A 19808-nucleotide genomic window follows, 5' to 3' on the forward strand; every position below is an offset into this window, starting at 1 on the left:
GATAAAACTCTGTCTGGGCAGGATCACACACAAAGGTTTATTGTACCATACTTTCCGGCGTATAAGACGACTTTCGAAAGCATTGAAATCGGTGCCGAATTCGGGGGTTGTCTTATACGCCTAGTTGTCTTATACGCCAGAAATAATGGTAGTTTCCGGTGTATAAGACGACTTTCTAGGCATGCGACTCGGCGCTGAAGTCAGGGGTCGTCTTATACGTTGGGTCGCCTTATACCCTGGAATATACAGTAATTAATTATCTAGTTTTGCTTTAATTCACATTCTGTTGAAGGAATCTCATGCTGTTTTATTGTGGTTAATAAAACTAATCCATTAAGCAATGTGATGAAATCTTAACATAATAGAGACTGAATCTGTGCCCCCTTAGGTTGCAAAAGCAATTTATATGTAGATGATACCCATTTTACATCTCTTTTAGTATAATTTAGCATGCATTTTCACAAAGTATAAATGACTCTTTATTTTTCCTCTTGGAGAACAGCTAACGGGTCCAAAATCCCTTTCTATAGTGCGCAATATGTTTTAAGGCAAACTATGATATTCTTTAGGGGTCTCATTAAAGTATGTGAAATGATGTAACTCCAAAGTCATTAAAAATCCACCTCACCAATCATAAGCAAATCAATAAAAATGGATTTTAATAATTCCTCGTATTTATAAGTCATTAGAAGGATAGATCTAAAATATTTTTTTCTGACAGGTTCAATTATATTTACTCTCCCAGGAAACTATCGGTAATAAACAATGTATCTGGGATGGATAATGCACTTGCACAATCCAGCATGTGAGTTTGTTACTAAAAACACTAAACTCTACTGCTTATAACCATATGCAAACTAAGTGTTCAGGTAAATGGCAGCATGGTGAAAAAAAATATATTTAGGAACAACAAACAACATACCTCTGGGACCACACAATACAACCACACAGTTTATGATCTATATCAGAACTAAAATCACAAGGCCTTCAGCATGTGTATATACACACATTATCCTATCATTAAGTAACAGACAGAGAATAGTTCACAATAATAATAGCACAGAGTTTAATGCAATATAGTAGTAGATAGGTTCCAATAAAAATAATAAGATATAAATAACTAAAAAGAAACTAAAACAATTATTTCAAATTTGCATTATTATAATATTATGATATATTATTACCACAACAAAGTCTTGCTCTGTTTAGTTCCTTTTTTCATGAGGCAACTGGACTTTCTTTTTTTCTCTTTGAAGACATTTCACTTCTCATCCAAGAAGCTTCTTCAGAGCTGAAGAAGCTTCTTGAATGAGAAGCAAAACATCTTCAAAGAAAAAAGAAAGAAAGAAAGAAAGAAAGAAAGAAAGAAAGAAAGAAAGAAAGAAAGAAAGAAAGAAAGAAAGAAAGAAAGAAAGAAAGAAAGTCTGGTTGCTTTGTGAAAAAGCACCTTTGGGATAACCATGACCTGGATGACTGAGAATCTCCATGAACATTTAGTGATGTTGTTACCTTTTTTCAAATTCAACAAATTTTAACAAAAAGCATTTGCGTGCTTTCCAGAACACTAAAAAAGGAGAGAAAGAAATAGCAAACTACTAGATTAATTTATTCAGAAGCTCCTGCTGAATGAAAGAAAGGATGCAGACTGCCTATATGTATACCTCACAAAAAATATTCCTCCAGCTGTAATTGTAAATCTGACAGAAAGAAGAGTGACAATAAATGTGAAACTCTATTAGGTTAATTCTGTTCCATTAATTTAGCTAAATGCAAATTGATTTGAATCATTATGATTGTTTTTTGCCTTGAGACAAATATTTCTTTAGAATGGAACTTGAGAATAGCACTCACAAGAGTAGCAATGAAAAACTGAGGTTAGCCTGCAACAAACTGAAATGCTGTATCTCAAAAAGTCAAGTACATCTGAGGTGACAAGGGAAGTAAAAATGCACTTTGGACACAGAAGAAAAAAATGCACCCCAAGATTGCTTTGAAGGTGAAGTTGGGGTTTAATAGAGGATGAAGTCATCTGGTTTTTTTTTTTGTCTTCCAGAATAGATTAGCTACCCATTTTGATGGCAGATAACTACAGAAAGGAGTCCAGATAAGTGGTAAGTTGCCAGCATGATTCCTACTGGTGTCGTATTCAGGAAAGCAGAAAAAGAAAGGGAAAATAAAGAAAGAAAATGAAATTTGCTATCCTGGCATTGTTAATACCCAGTGTGTGATTCTACTGCAAAAAGTATGCTATTGACACCACTGTTGAGAAATGATAAGATCATTGTTTTCTCATCATGGGAGAAAAGGAATAGTAAAACTGTATTCCAGTTTCTTTCATCTAAAATAGAGAGGAGAGTTTTGAAAAGTCATTTTCTCATAATTCTAGGTAGGATTTCAGAAAAGACTCCAAGAAAATGATTTAAGATGGTTTGGGGAAAATATAATATTCATGGATTTAGGCTGTACATTGCTCTTCAAAGTAAAGGAGCAACTGCAACCTTGTTCTGAAGGAAATAATGTCCAAGCACTGCTTGCAAGCACTATATATTATTCCCTGGCTTCCAAGATTCAGTTAGACAAATTGTTTTGTTTTCTTTCTTTTTTGGTCTGCAACCAGAATGGTATATGTTCACTTCTTCTTTTAGAAATAAAAATAAATTGTTTGGGAAGTAGCGCCTATATAGAAGAAATGCAAGAATAGCTAAAAAAAATTATTATCAAGTCAAAGTGTGCAAGGCTGAATAAAAAGAGGAAGTTTTCCTTGCCTTCTTGGTATTAGTGCTTTATCGATGTCACTTTATAGTGGGCACTTTCTGTTTTAATGATGAGAGGATAGTTCTCTCATGGGACACCCTTCCTTGGTTGTTTTAAAGGGAAATGGCTGTTCAAGATATTCACAAAATTTTGAATTTTTTTTTTGTTCCCATATGCTGGTATTGTACTGGTTTTAAAAAAGATGGATAGCAATTTTACAGGTGCTATGAAAAACCATCTGTTCTTGGAAGTGAGAAATTATCTTGTCCTTTCTAATATTCTAAGCAGGTTAATATAATATACATTTCCCCAGAAGTGATGTTCCTTTTCTTAAACCAGGAATTATTCAGAGACTACTGGATTCAAGAAAATGCCCATCAGATTAAAATTCTGATGTTCAGCCCAACAGTTTGGACAGCTGAGGGAAACAAGGCCAGTTGTAGGAAATTCATGGAAGTCATTTGCTTGAACAGGGGGTTGGACTAGAAGACCTCCAAGGTGCCTTCCAGCTCTATTCTGAACTGAAATTGTTCTGCATCTGAGCAGCCTCATGCCATTCATATACATTTCCATATCTTGTCTGGATTGGAAAATTATGGACAAAATCCTTATCCTCTTTTTGCACTCTGTGTGCCCAGATCTTTATGAGAGCCTAGTTTTTAATCATGTAATGTCATTGGCTGTAAAGTAGAACAGAACATTGTTGGAGCATAGTTCTTGGAGAGCTAAATAACCCACAAGATATCACAATTATGTGCTTATATTCAAATTGGCACATAATTACATTTTCTACATTTGTCTTTATGTATTTTTGACATATGCCCTTTTAAACTTGCTAAAAAAAATTGCTGTGATGAAGATGAAAATGTAGACATTACTTAACAGTACTGCTATATTCTGCTGATAAGCTTTTCCAAAGAAATGAAAATGGGCATAGCAGCCATAATCTGCTTAAATACTTTGTTCACTGTTTTGGTTCTTCTTAGGGCATTGCTGTTTCAGTTTTCTTTGATCACTCTAGGATGCCATTCAGATAGCTGACATTTGAATGAGCTTTCCATCTCTCTCTCTCTCTCTCTCTCTCTCTCTCTCTCTCTCTCTCTCTCTCTCTCTCTGTGTGTGTGTGTGTGTGTGTGTGTGTATGTGTGTGTGTGCAGGAATTATTTGGGCCATGGCGAATCAAAACTAATACCTTAACAATTAAAAGTTACCTAAATATATATTTTAAATAATTTAAAAAATTAAGTTCCACCAAACTAAACAGAACAGAGACAACACTAAATAAGAAGAGAAGCAACCTAGAACTAAGGAGAAATTTCCTAACAGTGAGAACAACCAACCAATGGAATAGCTTTCCTTCAGAAGTTGTGGGTGCTCCATCAATGGAGGCTTTTAAGAAGAGACTGGACAGTCACTTGTCTGAAATGGTAGGGTGTCCTGCTCATGCAGGGGGATGGACTAGAAGACCTCCAAGGATCCTTCAAATCTATTATTCTATGTTCTAATGGATTAACTCGGACTACCTAGAGAAGTAAAATTAATGAGTACATTACTGTACTAAGACATTTGGTGGAAAAAGCTCCTTCCTTTTTTTCTCCTGTATTGGGAAAGGAAAAGGAATTTTGTTTGAGCTTACCCAATTCACTTTTCACTGAATTTGGCATGCAATTTACAAGTCAATCCACTTTAAGGAAAAATTATCACAAATGTGCATTATATTTGGAGGAAATAGGTTATAAAAGGTTTGCCAAATAGAAAAATATTGCACAAACATCCTTATTATATACACAAACATATGTATATATATATGTGTTCATGTATGTGTATGTGTGTATATGTGGACATACATACAGAAATGCACACACAAACACATAAACACAGAGCTTTGGATGGAGGCACAAACCAGCTTAAGCACAGTTAAGGGACATGCTTACACAAAATGTAATTTAGCTACAAACATGTCCAGTGACTCCTCCCTCCTAGGTCTACATATAAACCCATTGTTTCTTTCAGACAGAAGAGTCCAAAAGAAGAAGCCATATTTTGCTGAAAATATGGATGCCATTCTCTACCTAGGGATATAAGATTAGGAAAGAAAACTTTCTGTACAGATATCAGTATGGCTGATTGTTCCTAAGTAATTATAATTATTAATGAACAGGATTTTTATAATTTAGGCAGAGAGAGAGGGGGGGAGGGAGGGAGGGAGGGAGGGAGGGAGAGAGAGAGAGAGAGAGAGAGAGAGAGAGAGAAGGAACCCTCCCCTCTTTTGAAATCTAAAATGTCTCTTAGAAAATAACCATATAGGTTTAACTCTCAAGACCCAGTGGGGATAGAGCCTATGAAAAATGCAAATTGTAAACATTAAGTAGTCATTGTGTACATTAATTCTCCATTTGTTAATTTTGTTCCAGGGAAATACAGTGCTTGAGCAAAGTAGAGAGGTTAAAAATGCTTTTAGGAGCTTTCATTCCATTCTCTAGAGTCTTCTTGATGTCTTTATGGTAATAAAACTGCTGTTACTTTGGCAAAAGGAGTTTTATACTACAGTACAAGCCTTCGAGTTATATCAGTGATGGATAAACCTGGTGATAGAGAGAAAAAAATGCATTTAAACATAACTAGGGTACAGAGAAATCCTGCTTCCAAGATTTTTGTCATTATTATTATGATTATTATGGTGGTGCCTATAGCTCCAGAAGTAATTCCAGTCTTAGCAAGTTGAAGCTAATTGAAACTGGTTTATTTTCAAAGTTTTCGAAGGAGCAGTTTGTGAGACAGTTGCATGCAAAAAGACATGTTGAGATGGAGTAATGATGCACATTTAAATTCTCTCCAGCTTTGAGGAAGAAATAAATTGTGGTGTGGTTGCCCTGCATAAAAATGATTAAACTATCTGCTAGCTTCTGATAATGCTGCTGTAATGCTTACTTGTATTAGATGCTTAATATCGTTTGGTTAAAATGTTTAGTTGCAACAAGTTGAAAAATAGTGACTCCTGGGATTCTGTTTTCTTTTGGAAATCAAAATCCTGGAGATGACTAAGATTTAAATAATGTACAAATATCAGACAGGAAACAGAGACCAATAAGCCTTGCTTCCTCCAGGTAGGTAGTTTTGCTACAGTCCAAGATGGTTGCTGTTTGGTTCTCAGCACTTTGCGGTATTTCTACAATTTGTCCAGAATGGTTCCTTTAAAAAAACCCTGATCTTTATATCAGTTTTGTCAAGCTTTTTTTTAAGATAGTCCATGAAAAAGATTCAGCAGCTAGGATGATTGATCTAGACAGCAAATTTTCATTTATCAACAAGGTGACAGCAATAATAAAACATAGGAAACATTAGGTCTTTGCTGCCATCAAGTGGTTCTCCAGATCTTCACAGAATAGAACTAGTAGCCCTAAAAAAAGCTTCCTCAAATCAAATTGCTTTGAACTAGAACTTCCATTTGCCTGCCCAGTATAACCAAAGCATTTAATTACCGAGAAATATTTCCCAACCAACTGGAGATGTCTATTCCAAACAGATGTCCACCTGGTTGCTAAAACTATCTGCTCAGTAAAAGAAGTGGTCAGAGGACAGCTCCTTACAACTGGGCTAAAATTTGCTTGATTGAAATGATGTCAGAAAAGGATTTTAGGCCTGGAATCAAGATAAAACTCATATGACCTTCCTTTTTTCTTTCTTTCTTTCTTTCTTTCTTTCTTTCTTTAACACTCAGTCCTTCCAGACATTTGCAGTCCTGTATCAAGTCTGTATTTGTATTCTTACTGCAGTTTGTATTGTAGTAAATTTGCATTTCATTTGAGACACAAAGTTAATGTGTTGGCTGTTATAAAATTACAACATTGCTATTTTGGGGGTTTTGTTTTGTTTTGTTTTTCCATTATTATAAGTACCTTTATCAAAATATGACTGCTGACAGTAAGGTAGTATAGAGGAAATTCTGAAATGAAGAAGTGAAGAGTAACATTAAAATGTGTTTTTATGGTTGGAAAATACATATAAAATTTTATTTCAGTATTGCTCAGTATCTACTGTTGTTTATACACATAAGGCTCTATGTTACTATTTTTTTTCCTTTAAAATCCAAACTGAAAGACAGCTGGGACCAATCGAGGGCAACATGCAAGTTGCCACAAAAGGCCACATTCAAAGGTCCAGAGAATTAGAGGTTCCAATTTTAATTTAAAAGGGAAGTAATAAAAGTGCTTAACTATATGTCCTCAAAAAAGACTTCCTTTCCCCCACCCCATCCTCCCAGTTCAGTTTTGTATCTGAAACTCAGGCTTTTGGCTTTTCAAAGAAAGGCTTTTTCTTTATAATTTCTAGATATAAAAGATGTTTAAGGCATGTTAAGCAGTCCCCTGATATTGACTGAAACAGTGAGCGTGAAGAGTGATTATCATGTTAATTAAACAGAATGAGATTTGTTTATGTTTTGACTCTCCAAGTTAATGGAAAGTACTAAAAGTGAAAGGGAGAAAAGAGGGCCAAAAGAGAGGAGGGTCTAAGGAGGGAAAAGAAAAGTACAGTACATTCAAAATAACCCAGGCTTGTTTGGTTTCAAATTGAGTACATGAATAAATAAATTCAACTTTGCTTGTCATTTGCCTTACCTTTGGAATATATTTGCTTTATCTGGGACAAAGCGATGGCTTTGGTTGGTTCTTGTTGCTTTGAAGGGCATCAAGAGGGCACATTCAGGACTGACTCCTAATGAAAGGCTCTGCCGGGAAAAATGGGGATGGGGAAAAGACAAGCCAGAGAGATTTGCCTTTTGACTTAGAATTATTTCCTGGGTAATGTGGTAGTGATACTCTCAGGCCTTATTCAGATATGCTTTGAAGAATATCTTCTCTTTTAAAAGAATTGGTTTATATATTGAGGGTCTGTTTTATTTCTAGCCACTAAGCATTTCTCAAAAATTCTTACTTACTGAAAGGTAGATTCATCCTATATATTTATGCAGTTGATATAGTATATTGATAATTATGATTCCCTTTAGGACTTGCATGTACGACAGATGCTTTGCTTGACTGGCTAAATCCTATGTAGACTATAGCAGCAATATTTTCCAACTAGGAGGCTTTCATAACTGCTAGTTGAGATCTTTTTATGCCAGTGATGGGAAATCATCCAATTGCTGAATCATTCCATCATTTTTCAGTGATGAAAGATAGTAGGTCCAGATATTCCAAATAGAACAAAACAAAAAACAAAACAAAACTCCCAAAATGAAACTTCTTCAGCTGCTCTTTCCCCTGTTCTGCACAGTTCTAGTTTATGGAAACACATAAGTTGTGTTTCTTACTGGGAATGCTTGAAAAGAACAATCCTTGTTTCCTCCACCCAAATGGAACAACTGACCAGAAGAAAAGATCACCAGATGGCAGTAAACATCATAATTGCTGGGAAGGCACAAGGAAGGCACAAGTCCTCCTATCTTGCTTATCCCTTTACCCATGCATGTGGTAAGAAGATGACCTTGAACCAGATCCATTGTTCATCCCTGTTTTGGATTATACCTAGGAGCTTCTAAAGCAGGGGTCTTCAAACTTGCCCCTTTTATGACTTGTGGACTTCAACTTCCAGAATTCCTCAGCCTGTGTAATGCACCATATAGTGGCAATGCACTTGCACAATGGTGCTATGATTCTTCTCTATAGACAATTCTGTGAATTAGGAAAGCTAGTTGCTTCCGTAACTTGTTGCCACACAGAGGATATGTGACCAATCCCAATTCTGTGAGGCTGAAGATTGGAGAAAGCCATGCACAAAATAACAATGGCCAGTAAAAAAAAGACATTTCATGAAATTTAAAAAAAAAAAAATACTTTACTCTTATTTTTATTTTAATCTGATTAAAATATGGGAGGAAACAGTCCATCCATTGTTTCCAACCAAGAGCTTTCAATGAAAACCTTTGTATAACAATTCCGTTAAACCAAGTGTTAACCAATTCTGTTAAACAAATGAGTAGCAGGTACTACTTCCTACATTAAGCTTTAGTCAAATTGCTGAAATTATTTCCTCCAAGATGTTGAGCAATAATGATGAATGATAATAAATAATACAACCTACCGCTACATATGACCACAGAAATTAATCCAGGGCTTCATTAAAGGAAAAAAAGTCCTGTTTTAAAAATCATTCTATTTATCCTCTAGCTGATTGGCCCCTATAGCAGGACAGGTGAGAAATTTCCTTCCTTTGGGTGTTTTATTCCTTTGCATTCATTTATAACAGCACTGTTTTCTTTGATTCTTTTAATAAGCTTAGCTTTAGTGCAAAAGCTTTTAATTTTACACTTTCCAAGACAGATGTGTAAAAGAACATTTATCCATCTTCATTTAATTAAAACCCAGATTTCTTTCAGGTGTGGTTTTTCATTTAGAATTATTGACACTAAAATAGTAATAAATATTCCACTTAGAAGCAGGTTTTCCCACAAATCTCAATAATTGAATCAAGTGTGTTGCTTTCTTTTATGATTTTTTTATGTCTTTTTGAAACAAAAACAAAATCTCACAATCATTGATGTCTGATTCCCTCCCTTTTATTTTCATAAATATTTATACATAATTGCATTTCCTTGTAAACAGGATTTTTCCTGCCCAAAGGGAGGAAAAACAATTTGTGTGTTAATTTTTATCTTGCTGGTTTTGTTCAGCTTCAATACCTTTGTATATAAAAGAAAAGATTAGATTAAAGGGGGAAAAGAATACATGCAACCTGAGTTTGCTAATATGGAGAAATTTAATTAGGAAATGTTGTTAATTTTGTAGCAATTCAGTCCCATTATAACCTACCCTTGTGCAGAATGAATATATATGGTTCAGTAATTCAGTTCCCCCATATTTGCCTCTTGGTTTAATCTAGGTTCTGCTGCCCTCTACAGACACTTGGTATAGACAAATCATTTCAAAAGAAGGAACTTTCTTTTGTGATGTATCCTCGAGTATGAAAAATATTACTGTGCAAATTTTATGGGGCAATTGAAGCTTGTCAATGATCTTCTTTGGAGCATATTTGCTTGTAGCAAGAGGAACAGCAGCATGCTTTGAAAAAATTATGTCATTGCAAGTAGTTAAGTGCTTATTGGGCTTATTGCAGTGGTGGGATTCAGCCAGTTCGCACCAATTTGGTAGAACTGGTAGCTATTTTTTTTGTTGCCCAGGCCCAAAATGGACTTCCAGAAGTGGCATCCACACAGAGAACCGGTTGTTCCCATATTTGAATCCCACCACTGGCTTATTGGATTGGGAAATGTCTATTATATGTGAATACTTTTTATTCTGAGGTAGATGTTGGCTTTATTCAGATGATGAAACAAAGATATATTATATTATTTTGAAGCTTAGGTTGTAGCAGCATAGGACAACCATAGAAACTTAATTACCAATAAAGTTACTGAGATATATGACTCTGTCCCATTTCTAAATGAACTGGATAAATTATGCCAATAAACAGGAATGTTCATTGCTTATTGTGAAACACTATGTAAATATAAATTTTGGTCTTTGGGTAGCCAAAGTTCATAGAGAAAGAAAGAAACAAAGAAAGAAACAAGGGTCTGTTTCTAGCTATAAAATATGTAGATGTATTAACATAATCTATGTCTTTCAACATTATTATTAAACAACACAAGTCTGATATTGCACAAAATGTTTTCTGGATAGCAAATTAAGGAGCAAGTTGGGCAACTGATCATGCAAAATATAATTCAGTCATGACAGGACTACCATTTAAGAAAGGGCATATCTCAATTACAAGTTATTATTTCAAAATGCCTATATTTATGCCTGTTTTCTGGTAAACAACAGTGAAAAAAATACTGAATATAAACAAAGGAATTCATCTAGGATTAATTAGTTAGTCAGATAATTCAAATTAATCTTGACTCCTGGCTGTATGGACAGGTGTTCTCTATTTCAACTTGACCCTGAGGACACTATTTCTGTGGATATTTCAGTGATGTGCTCAATCTCATCCATCTACCACACTCGTTGTCTTTCTCTCAAAGCTATTAGTCGTCATCTATTTCTATTACAAGGCAAAAATATATGAGTTTCTGTTTGCTCAAAGGGATGCCTAGTCTTTGATTTTATTGACTGATTGATTTCTTCTTGCAGTCCGTGTACTGGAACTATCTGCAAAGCCATAATCTGAAGGTGCCTATTTTCTCACACTTTCTTAATGTATAGCTTTTACAACCATATCATACCAACAAAAAGCACATTGCTTTAACTGTGCTGATGTTTGCTGTCATAGAAATATGCTTGTCTAAATTTATTGTAACTTCTTCAATAGAAATATTATTATCTTATATATCTGCCATAGTGTGCAACTTTATCTAATCTTGAGACCACAGAAACAAACCTTCATTTCTTTACTAGTAATTGTGTATTTATCCAGCAGGATTTTGGTATTATTTTTTCTTCTTTGTATATAAAATTAATCTGGTTTTATTTCATCTACTTTTTTTTACTTTCCTAATGAACTTTCCTAAGTCTTCCTTATTTTCTGCTATCAAAGAAATATGTATTTGTTTGTTTATAAAATGTATAAGCCGCCCATCTTACTCAAGGTACCTCTAGTAAATATTGGTTACATATCTCAAGTTATTAATATTTCAACATCCAGTTTTGATCCCAGCTGTCATCTGTTCAAATCATATTACATTCTTATATATATTAATTCTACAAATAGCTATTAGGACACAATACATCATTGTCTTCCTTTCTTCCTGAACCATTTATTCAAATTATATTTTTACAGTAGCTTCTTGTTCATTGTAGTCTTCTCAAAAGAATATTCAGGTGTTCTGATACATTCCTGGTATGATTTACAATAAAGCAAAAGTTAGTTTTCCATTTATTTAAAAAAAAACATATGAAATTTTAAGCCACCCCAATCAATCACGCCAGGAAGGCAAAACAAAAACAATTAAAAAACAACATTACAAAAAGCTAAAAAGGAAAAGTCTGGAAAAATAATATAGTCAAGTAAATTAAAAGGCTCTGTCACCCACTCTAGTCCAAGGTCTGGGGGAGTAGCCAAGTTTTAAGGACATATTTCAATAAGATCTCTTGTGGTATCCATTTTTTTATGTTAGTTTACTGTTCTTGTGTATTTCCTTTCAGAAATATTGAACAATTTTCTTTCCACATAGCACTCTGTTCCTTTTTGTAACATCCTAATAACACTTTGTTTGTGAGAGAAATGTTTGAGTAATTTGCACATTTTCTTGCATTGCCTTGCTTCAGAATGATATCTATGCAAGTTTTTCTCATATCTCTAGCACACCCAACCTCATTTCACATTTATTATCCTGTTAGCATTTAAACTGCCTCTTCTCTTGCAGCTTCAAACAATTCAGTGGGTATTACATTGCCAATAGTGCTTCTCTATTGAACAGTTTGTTTGTATCTTGCCTTTATTATTTTTATTAATAACTCAAACAGCAAACGTAACTGATATCTCTTCCTCCTCTTATTTTCCCCACAATAACAAACCTGTAAGGTGAGTTGGGCTGAGAGAGAGAGAAAGAGTGACTGGCCCAAATTCACCCAGCCTGCTTTCAAGCCTATATAGGACTAGAACTTACAGTCACCTGGTTTCTAGTCTGGTGCCTTAACCACTAGGCCAGACTCGCTCTTTATTGCCTCTTGCACCCCATCTTCTAGTGGAGTCACTTCCTGATTCTAAACAGTATTATAAAATGATAAAGACAACCATGACCTGGATGACTGAGAATCTCCATAGACAAAACGATAAAGTGTTTCAATGTAGTCTTTTCATCTTCCTTTAACTTTGCATTTATTAGTTCTCTTCAGTGATTACTTGAATATTCCTAGTTTATCTAGAATTCTCCTAAGTTTTCTCGGATCTACTTAAAAGTGTCTTTCAGTTCCCTTCTCTTGTTATTGTCCTCTGCTAATATTCTTGACAAAGACATTGTCCTTGTCTTTTCTTGCTTGATGTTGAAAGTCTAGATCAGTGGTTCTCAACCTGTGGGTCTGGACCCCATTTGGGATCGAACGACCATTTCACAGGGGTTGCCAAACAATGCAGTCCGCCATTTTTTCCCCCCTTTTCCTTACCTGTGCTACTCCCTTTTATTCTATTGGCTTTTAAAAGCCAATAGGAATTGTCCAGGTTGTCTCTGCCCTGCTGAGCCCGCCAAAAGTCCCATTCTGCAAACGGTGCTGCACCAGTTGAGTAGTCCTTAACTTACGACCGGTTGAGTAGTCCTCGACTTACGACCGGTTGGGGGTTGCGGCATTAAAAAGGTTGAGAACCACTGGTCTAGATCCAGTTGCTATATGTCCTTCTTACTGCTCAAGATTCACCTTCTACATCTTTCTCTGACTTTCATGATAACTTGTGATGAAAGCCAGTTGAATCTTTAAAAAGCAGAATTAGGGATATTTTTTCCTGCTTCATTTTGTTTAACCTATATTTCTTCCTGTGGCTTCTCAGGTTCTCCTTTTCGTAAGTTTAGAGCATTGCATTTGGTGTATGCATGTATACATGTAATTTAGTCAGCCATTGTCTGTCTGTATGTATGTATACATACAATGGCTGACTAAATTACATGTTTCCAGCTTCTCTTTTCTATTAGATAGTTAATTTTCTTCTTAGGATGTCTACCTGGGGACATTTATATGCAGAGTCTTTGTTTTGCACAAAAATGGGTTTTGACAATGATTAAAGAATTCTCTTAATAAAACTCTGTCAACATACCTTATGCATTATTGCCTTTGCCTAGTCTAAGAGCCACTGTGGCAAAGGCATCGTGATCTGAAAAAGGCCTGCAACTACCACTATTAGCCCTTCAAGGTAGTTAACACAAGAAACACAAGCAGGAGTACTAGCTCTATCTTTTCTATTAACAGAATCTTGTAAGACTGAAAGTATTTCCCCTCTCCTTTCCTTTTACTCTCAAGAAAACTAGAGGGAGAGTAACTAGAGGGAGAGTCCCCTGTGAAATGCTTCTCATGCCTCTTCTCTTTCTGTGGACTGAGATACCTCTTACATGCTCATTATTCAATCTGCAGATCTACTTCCTGTAGAGTCATTTCCACATAACATGATGTCAACTTAGGCAGCAGCCAGTTAGACAGAGATCCTCCTGGGAAAGCCCTTGAAACCCCACATTGGAGAAATCAAGAACACAACTGCTTTTCCCCCTATGCACATTGTGTGTCTCTTGCTCCTTTCGAATGTACTCCCTTCCTCCTGGAAATCCAGATATCATTCCATCACATGGATAGTGTTTCTCAACTTTGGTTACTTTCAGGCATGTGGACTTCAAGATCCCCATATGCCGGCTGGGGAATTCTAAGAGATGAGATCCATACATCTTAATGTTGCCAAGACTGAGAATCTTATAAAGAACATAAGGAATGGCTTTGAAGAACCATGGGAAGATTCATTAACAAGGCAACAATCAGACAAATTTAGTTTTAGACTTATACTACATTGGTTTCTTAGTCTGGTCTACCCTATAAGGCTGACAGTTACATGTCCATGTTCGTGATTATTCATTGGCTGAATATTATTATTAAGATTCTCTGCTAATCTAATGTGATAGAATTTGCTTCAATGTTCAAATCCTGAGTGATAAGTCAACTATAATCGTAAATGATTGGTTCCTCTAACCGTCACATACTGTATTTAAAACCTCTGTTCTGTACTCAGATGAAAGCAGCCATTCTAAATAAAACTTTATTATTTCTCCAATAATATCAGCATTGGCTTCCCACAAAGAGCATTGCTTTCTGCACATCTTCATGCAACCTTTACACCCACATCTATACCCACACTTATTTCCACATATTTTTTTTATTTTGTTGAGCAAGCACAGCAAAAGAAACGGTGTGTTAATAGAAAAATTATCCTTCAATATCTTAGGATTGTTCTGTAATTGCTCTCTAAATGTATTTATTCAGGGGTAAATCCTTTAAAGCTCATTGGATTTATTCTTCATTGTGTAAGTTAAATCTTTTAAGTTAAATATCCATACTCCCATCTCTTTTCTTTAAAAAAAAAAGATGCTAAAGATAAAGCAGACCTAGTGAATGAAATTCTTATTTTGTTTTAGCTTCTCCATGATTTTTAAAGTAGCGTTTATGTATGAATTTCTCATTTTCTCAAATCACACATTTATTTCTGGTACACAATAGTAAGATGCATATTCTGTACATCACAAGAATAATTTAACACACAATTATTAATGCTAACAGTTCTGACAGTATATCACAAACCTGACAATTTCCCTTACTGTTTGGGAATGAAAGGAATATTTGGCATTGAAAGGAATTTTAAGTAATGGAATTACTTTAACAAGTGAAATATTTCAAACAGAATGAGATGATAGATGATAGATAGATAGATAGATAGATAGATAGATAGATAGATAGATAGATAGATAGATAGATAGATAGATAGATAGATAGATAGATAGGCAGGCAGGCAGGCAGGCAGGCAGGCAGGCAGGCAGGCAGGCAGGCAGGCAGACAGACAGACAGATAGATATAGAGTCTCAGAGAATTTGAGAGCCTCGTGCAATTTCTCAGCTGTTTCTTTACACTTTTCTGGACACAGAGCTCTGATGTCATTCCTAGGATCTGTTGAAGCCACTCTCCCAGCTTAGGTGTCACAGTTCCAAGTGCTCCTACTGCCACTGAGACTACTTTTGCTTTTATTTTCCACATCCTTTCTAGTTCTTCCTTCTGGCCTTGGTACTTCTGCTTGTCATACTTTTTCCTGATGTTGCTGTCATTTGCACTGCTATTTCTATCATCACTGCTGTCTTTTGGTCCTTGTTTATTGCCATGCTATTTGGTCACCATGATGAGACAAAAGACAATAGAATAATATGTATATGAATGTAAAGCATTGGAATGGAATATGTGTTGTTGACTGATCACAAGAATTTGTCTTGAAACTTTGTTTGAGAAGGACCTGACATGGGCTGAGAAAAAGGGCAGAGGAGTTTTTGGATGTTGTTTTTATCATTGATTGTGTGGAAGAGACCTTGTGGTGGATACCAGACCAATATACCTAGGGCTTTCTGAATAGCCTGGGTAGAAAGTGATTCCAGATTGATCAATGATTGAAAAGGAACTACAAGAGACTGTGTAAGTAAACCAGGTCAATGCAAGAACTGGTGCTTGGACAGTAGCAGGAATAACAGGTCGATCAGATTTTCAGTGGTGGCAGAGACATCCTATCATAGCTAAGGATCCTGTTGATCAGCGGGTGGAGTTTAGTAGCCAAGCAGCAACTGTGGAACTAGATGAAATTGTTGATCTGATGGCATCAACAAATTCAACTACAACATATCCCTTGGGCTGTGATCTTCTGCTGAACAACAATGGAGCTGATGATTCAGTGAGACCCAAACTCAGTGTTTTTGAGTGCCAAGTATCAGACATGAGCTCTATATCTTGCATGAGGCAGCAGGACTCTGTGAGAGAAGAATGCTAGCCATCTGTGTGGTATTTTGATGACACATGTCTGAGGACTACTTTGTGCAGCAGTCAAAGAACTTAGAACTAAAAGGAAGAGGACTTTCAGTTTGTGTTTGGATGGTGTTAGATCATGTTGGTGGACTGAAAAGATTACTTAGGCTTCTCCAGATGAGAAATAAAGAAGGGGCTGTGGAGACTTTCTAGAATGCCCTGGTCAATGGTGAGGATTCTGAGGTATAGATAGCAAGGAAGATGAACTTGACAGAAATGTTCCAGACCTGTTACCAAATTGACAATGGGAATATATGGCTTAAGGCCCAAACATGGAGAAGGTATGCAAAACAGCTCAGACAGTAATTTGCCTAATCCATAAGTATAAGAGGTAGTATGGAGTAGAATACACCAAATTTGCAATATTCTGTTACTAGATTTGGCCTTCTTGTGAGAGGATTTCTTGGTTTGGTCTACCTGGTGAAGCTGTGAGGGCAGGTGGGGATTTAGGAACGTGGTGTGATGGATATATATGTGCAGAGCCACAGTAGCTGAACAATGGAAAGAAGTATTATCGAATGTTCAGTCAGAACAAGACATAGGAACTAGTTTGGCCAATTGGGAGAGATAGCTGCAGCCCTTTAACTGGGAGTAGGATGACATAAGTTAGGACAAATTGGTCTTTTGCAGGGCTGGGGTATACAGTCCCCAGTCTTCTTCAAGTATTTAACAAGCTTCTTTTGTAGACTCAATAAGAAAACATTTTTCGGGTCATTCTCTTCATTTATCTATTGTATTTCCCTTTTAATTTTTAAAACATCAGCCAGTTTCTTTTATATATCCAATAAGGTATCCTCTTTCAAATCATTCTCTTGACCTGTCATTTGCATGTCCATTTTCAGTACTTCTCTGTTTTGTCAGACAAAATTTGCTCCACATCTTCTCATTCCCTCATTAACATCTTTTGGACATTGTCTATCCATTGAATGAAACATCATTACTGACACTATTGATATTGTAGCTATTAATTTCTGGCTCCATTCTTGAAAGATCTTCTTAATATTTCCAGTGTTATGACATTTTGTGTCATTTTGTACAGACAAGTATTTTTTCCCCTTCTACTTAGAATCTTTAGTTCTCTATAGTGTCCAGTTTCTAAAATCATAAAGATACTTATCTACATTATAAACGTAAAATAGTCAAAATAAGTTTGGTTCCCATGAGAAGCTATTTATTTTTTATACTATATTTTATAGTAAAAGTTAATATTTTAAATTTAAATAGTTCCCTAATCCATTTATAACTCTTAGATCAAAATCATATTTAGCTTTTTTCTGTTTATTTCAAATTCTTTAAGTTCTTAAGCTTATAATTTTTTTATGTTTTTTAAGAATTGAAGCTAAACTCACTTGGTGACTTTTCAAATTTGTTCCAAAGTTTTAAGATGATTAGAATCTTATCTGCTTATCTAACATACATACAATTCTAATTAATTACATTAATTACATACTAATAATGTATAATTGTAAATATACTAAACTAAATAGTAAGATGTCTTGAACTGTCAGAAATATTTATATACATGTACAGTAGTTGAAATATGTTTCCTCCTGAAGGTTTTTTTCTTGCATTTTTGAAATTATTTTCTTCAAAAAGGTATTATTATATCCATAGTAGAACAGTATCTAATAGGATAGGAAGAGAGATAGTAGATAGATGATAGATAAATAAATGATAGATAGATAGATAGATAGATAGATAGATAGATAGATAGATAGATAGATAGATGGGTGGGTGGGTGGGTGGGTGGGCGGGTGGGCGGGTGGACGGACGGACGGACGGACGGATGGACAGACGGACAAACAGACAAACAGACAGACAGACAGACAGACAGACAGACAGACAGACAGACAGATAGACAGACAGATAGATATAGAAGATTTACTGGCCACCCATTTTACCTCAGGATAACTCTAGATAAACTTGTGTGTGTGTGTGTGTGTGTGAGAGAGAGAGAGAGAGAGAGAGTACTGCCATTGATGAAGAACTTTTTTACAGAAGGATGGGCCAATTTTTAGTGCCACTATCCTGTCAGTGCATTATATGAGATGCATTGATTGATTTTCCACACTTCTGTCCCACCATCATAAAAAAGACTCTCAGCAGCTTCTATAATATATAAAACCAAGTAAAGTGGCCACTGTATGAATTCCATAAGAATAAAAAAACCTGCACAAAGTACAAAAATACAAGCAGCAAAAATGGAAGTTGAAATTGGCATGATAATAATCAAGGAAGGCTCTTTGGAGAAGATCCGTCTTTGGAAACTTCCCAAACATCAGTGAAGAAGGCTTGATAAGTAAACTAACTTAATCTCTTCTGGGAGGTTGTTCCAAGCATTGGCACTGCCATTGAAAAGCTTCAAGTTATGGCTTCAGCCTCACAAATCTCTTGAAAAGGTGAAGTCAATAACAATTTTGTCCTGTTAGATCTAATCAGTTGGACTGATATCTATATTAGATGGAGTAAGCAGGCCTGCAAATATCTGGGCACCACGCCACAAAGGTCATGTTTGAAAAAAGAAATCCTATACAGATCAGTAGCTGGTGCCTGGAAGATGAATATTTAAAAAACAATTCTTTCTTTGACTATTTATCTTTTCCTGGTGGTATTGAATTTTGTGTGGCTGCTGCTTCTTGTTTGTATGCAGTCCTTCTTCTTGTCATTCCTCTTCAGTTTCATTTGCAATGTCAAATGCAAAATAGAAATGATTCCCTCTATTGTAAAACAAATATGATGAAACAATAGATGTTTGGAGCTTTGAATTCGAAGCTGGATCATGTGATATGGTAGAAGGGAGAAAAAAGGACTGTCTTTTTGAGACACTTGCAAATTAGCCCTTTAGAGAAACAAAAAGAAAAGGAAGAGAAGCATAAACTAGGAGTTAACATGAATAAACCTCAGATCTAAGCAGGCTTATTTATGTACACAACACTATATCTAAGCGAATATATATATTTTTATAAAATAGCCAGAGCCGTCACAATGATAAGTATGTGAATAATCTGATACAGGATTAAACATGTCCTAGCCTAAACAATTCAATCTCCAGTTTTCTATTTTCTTCCATGAGACTCCATGGACCAATTTCTGAACTGTCTTTTATTATTATACCACTAACCATACAAGGACAGGATGCTCCAGATGACATCACTTGGAAAACAATAATTTCTAAGTAGGGCTTGGCCTAAATGCCCAATCTCAGAAATCTGATTTCACAGTCAAGTTATATTTCTTTGAGCGCTATCTTATTCATTTGCAACCATGAATATATACGTATTTTGCGGCGTATAAGGTGACCCGGCGTATAAGACGATCCCCGACTTCAGCGCCGAGTTCCATGCCTAGAAAGTTGTCTTATACGCTGGAAACTACTGTAATTTCTGGTGTATAAGACGACTTGGCGTATAAGATGACCCCCGAATTCGGCGCCGATTTCCGCACTTTAGAAAGTCGTCTTATACGCTGGAAAATATGGTATATATATTTATGGGAACCATTATGTCTTCTTTAATTCACCCT

General features: G+C 35.6%; 1 long non-coding RNA gene across 1 annotated transcript in view; it reads right to left on the reverse strand.

Annotated features, from left to right (window-relative positions):
• Positions 1–18375: 18375 nt before the first annotated feature.
• LOC120311852 overlaps positions 18376–19808 on the reverse strand; it is a 30682-nt gene continuing 29249 nt past the window's right edge. Inside the window, exon 3 of the long non-coding RNA XR_005557745.1 lies at positions 18376–19125. This is a non-coding gene — a long non-coding RNA (uncharacterized LOC120311852). The remainder of the gene's footprint in view (positions 19126–19808) is intronic.

This window comes from Crotalus tigris, unplaced genomic scaffold (genome assembly GCF_016545835.1).
Source record: "Crotalus tigris isolate CLP2741 ecotype Arizona unplaced genomic scaffold, ASM1654583v1 scf7180000018371.15429387391:27106975, whole genome shotgun sequence".
Classification (NCBI taxonomy): Eukaryota; Metazoa; Chordata; class Lepidosauria; order Squamata; family Viperidae; genus Crotalus; species Crotalus tigris.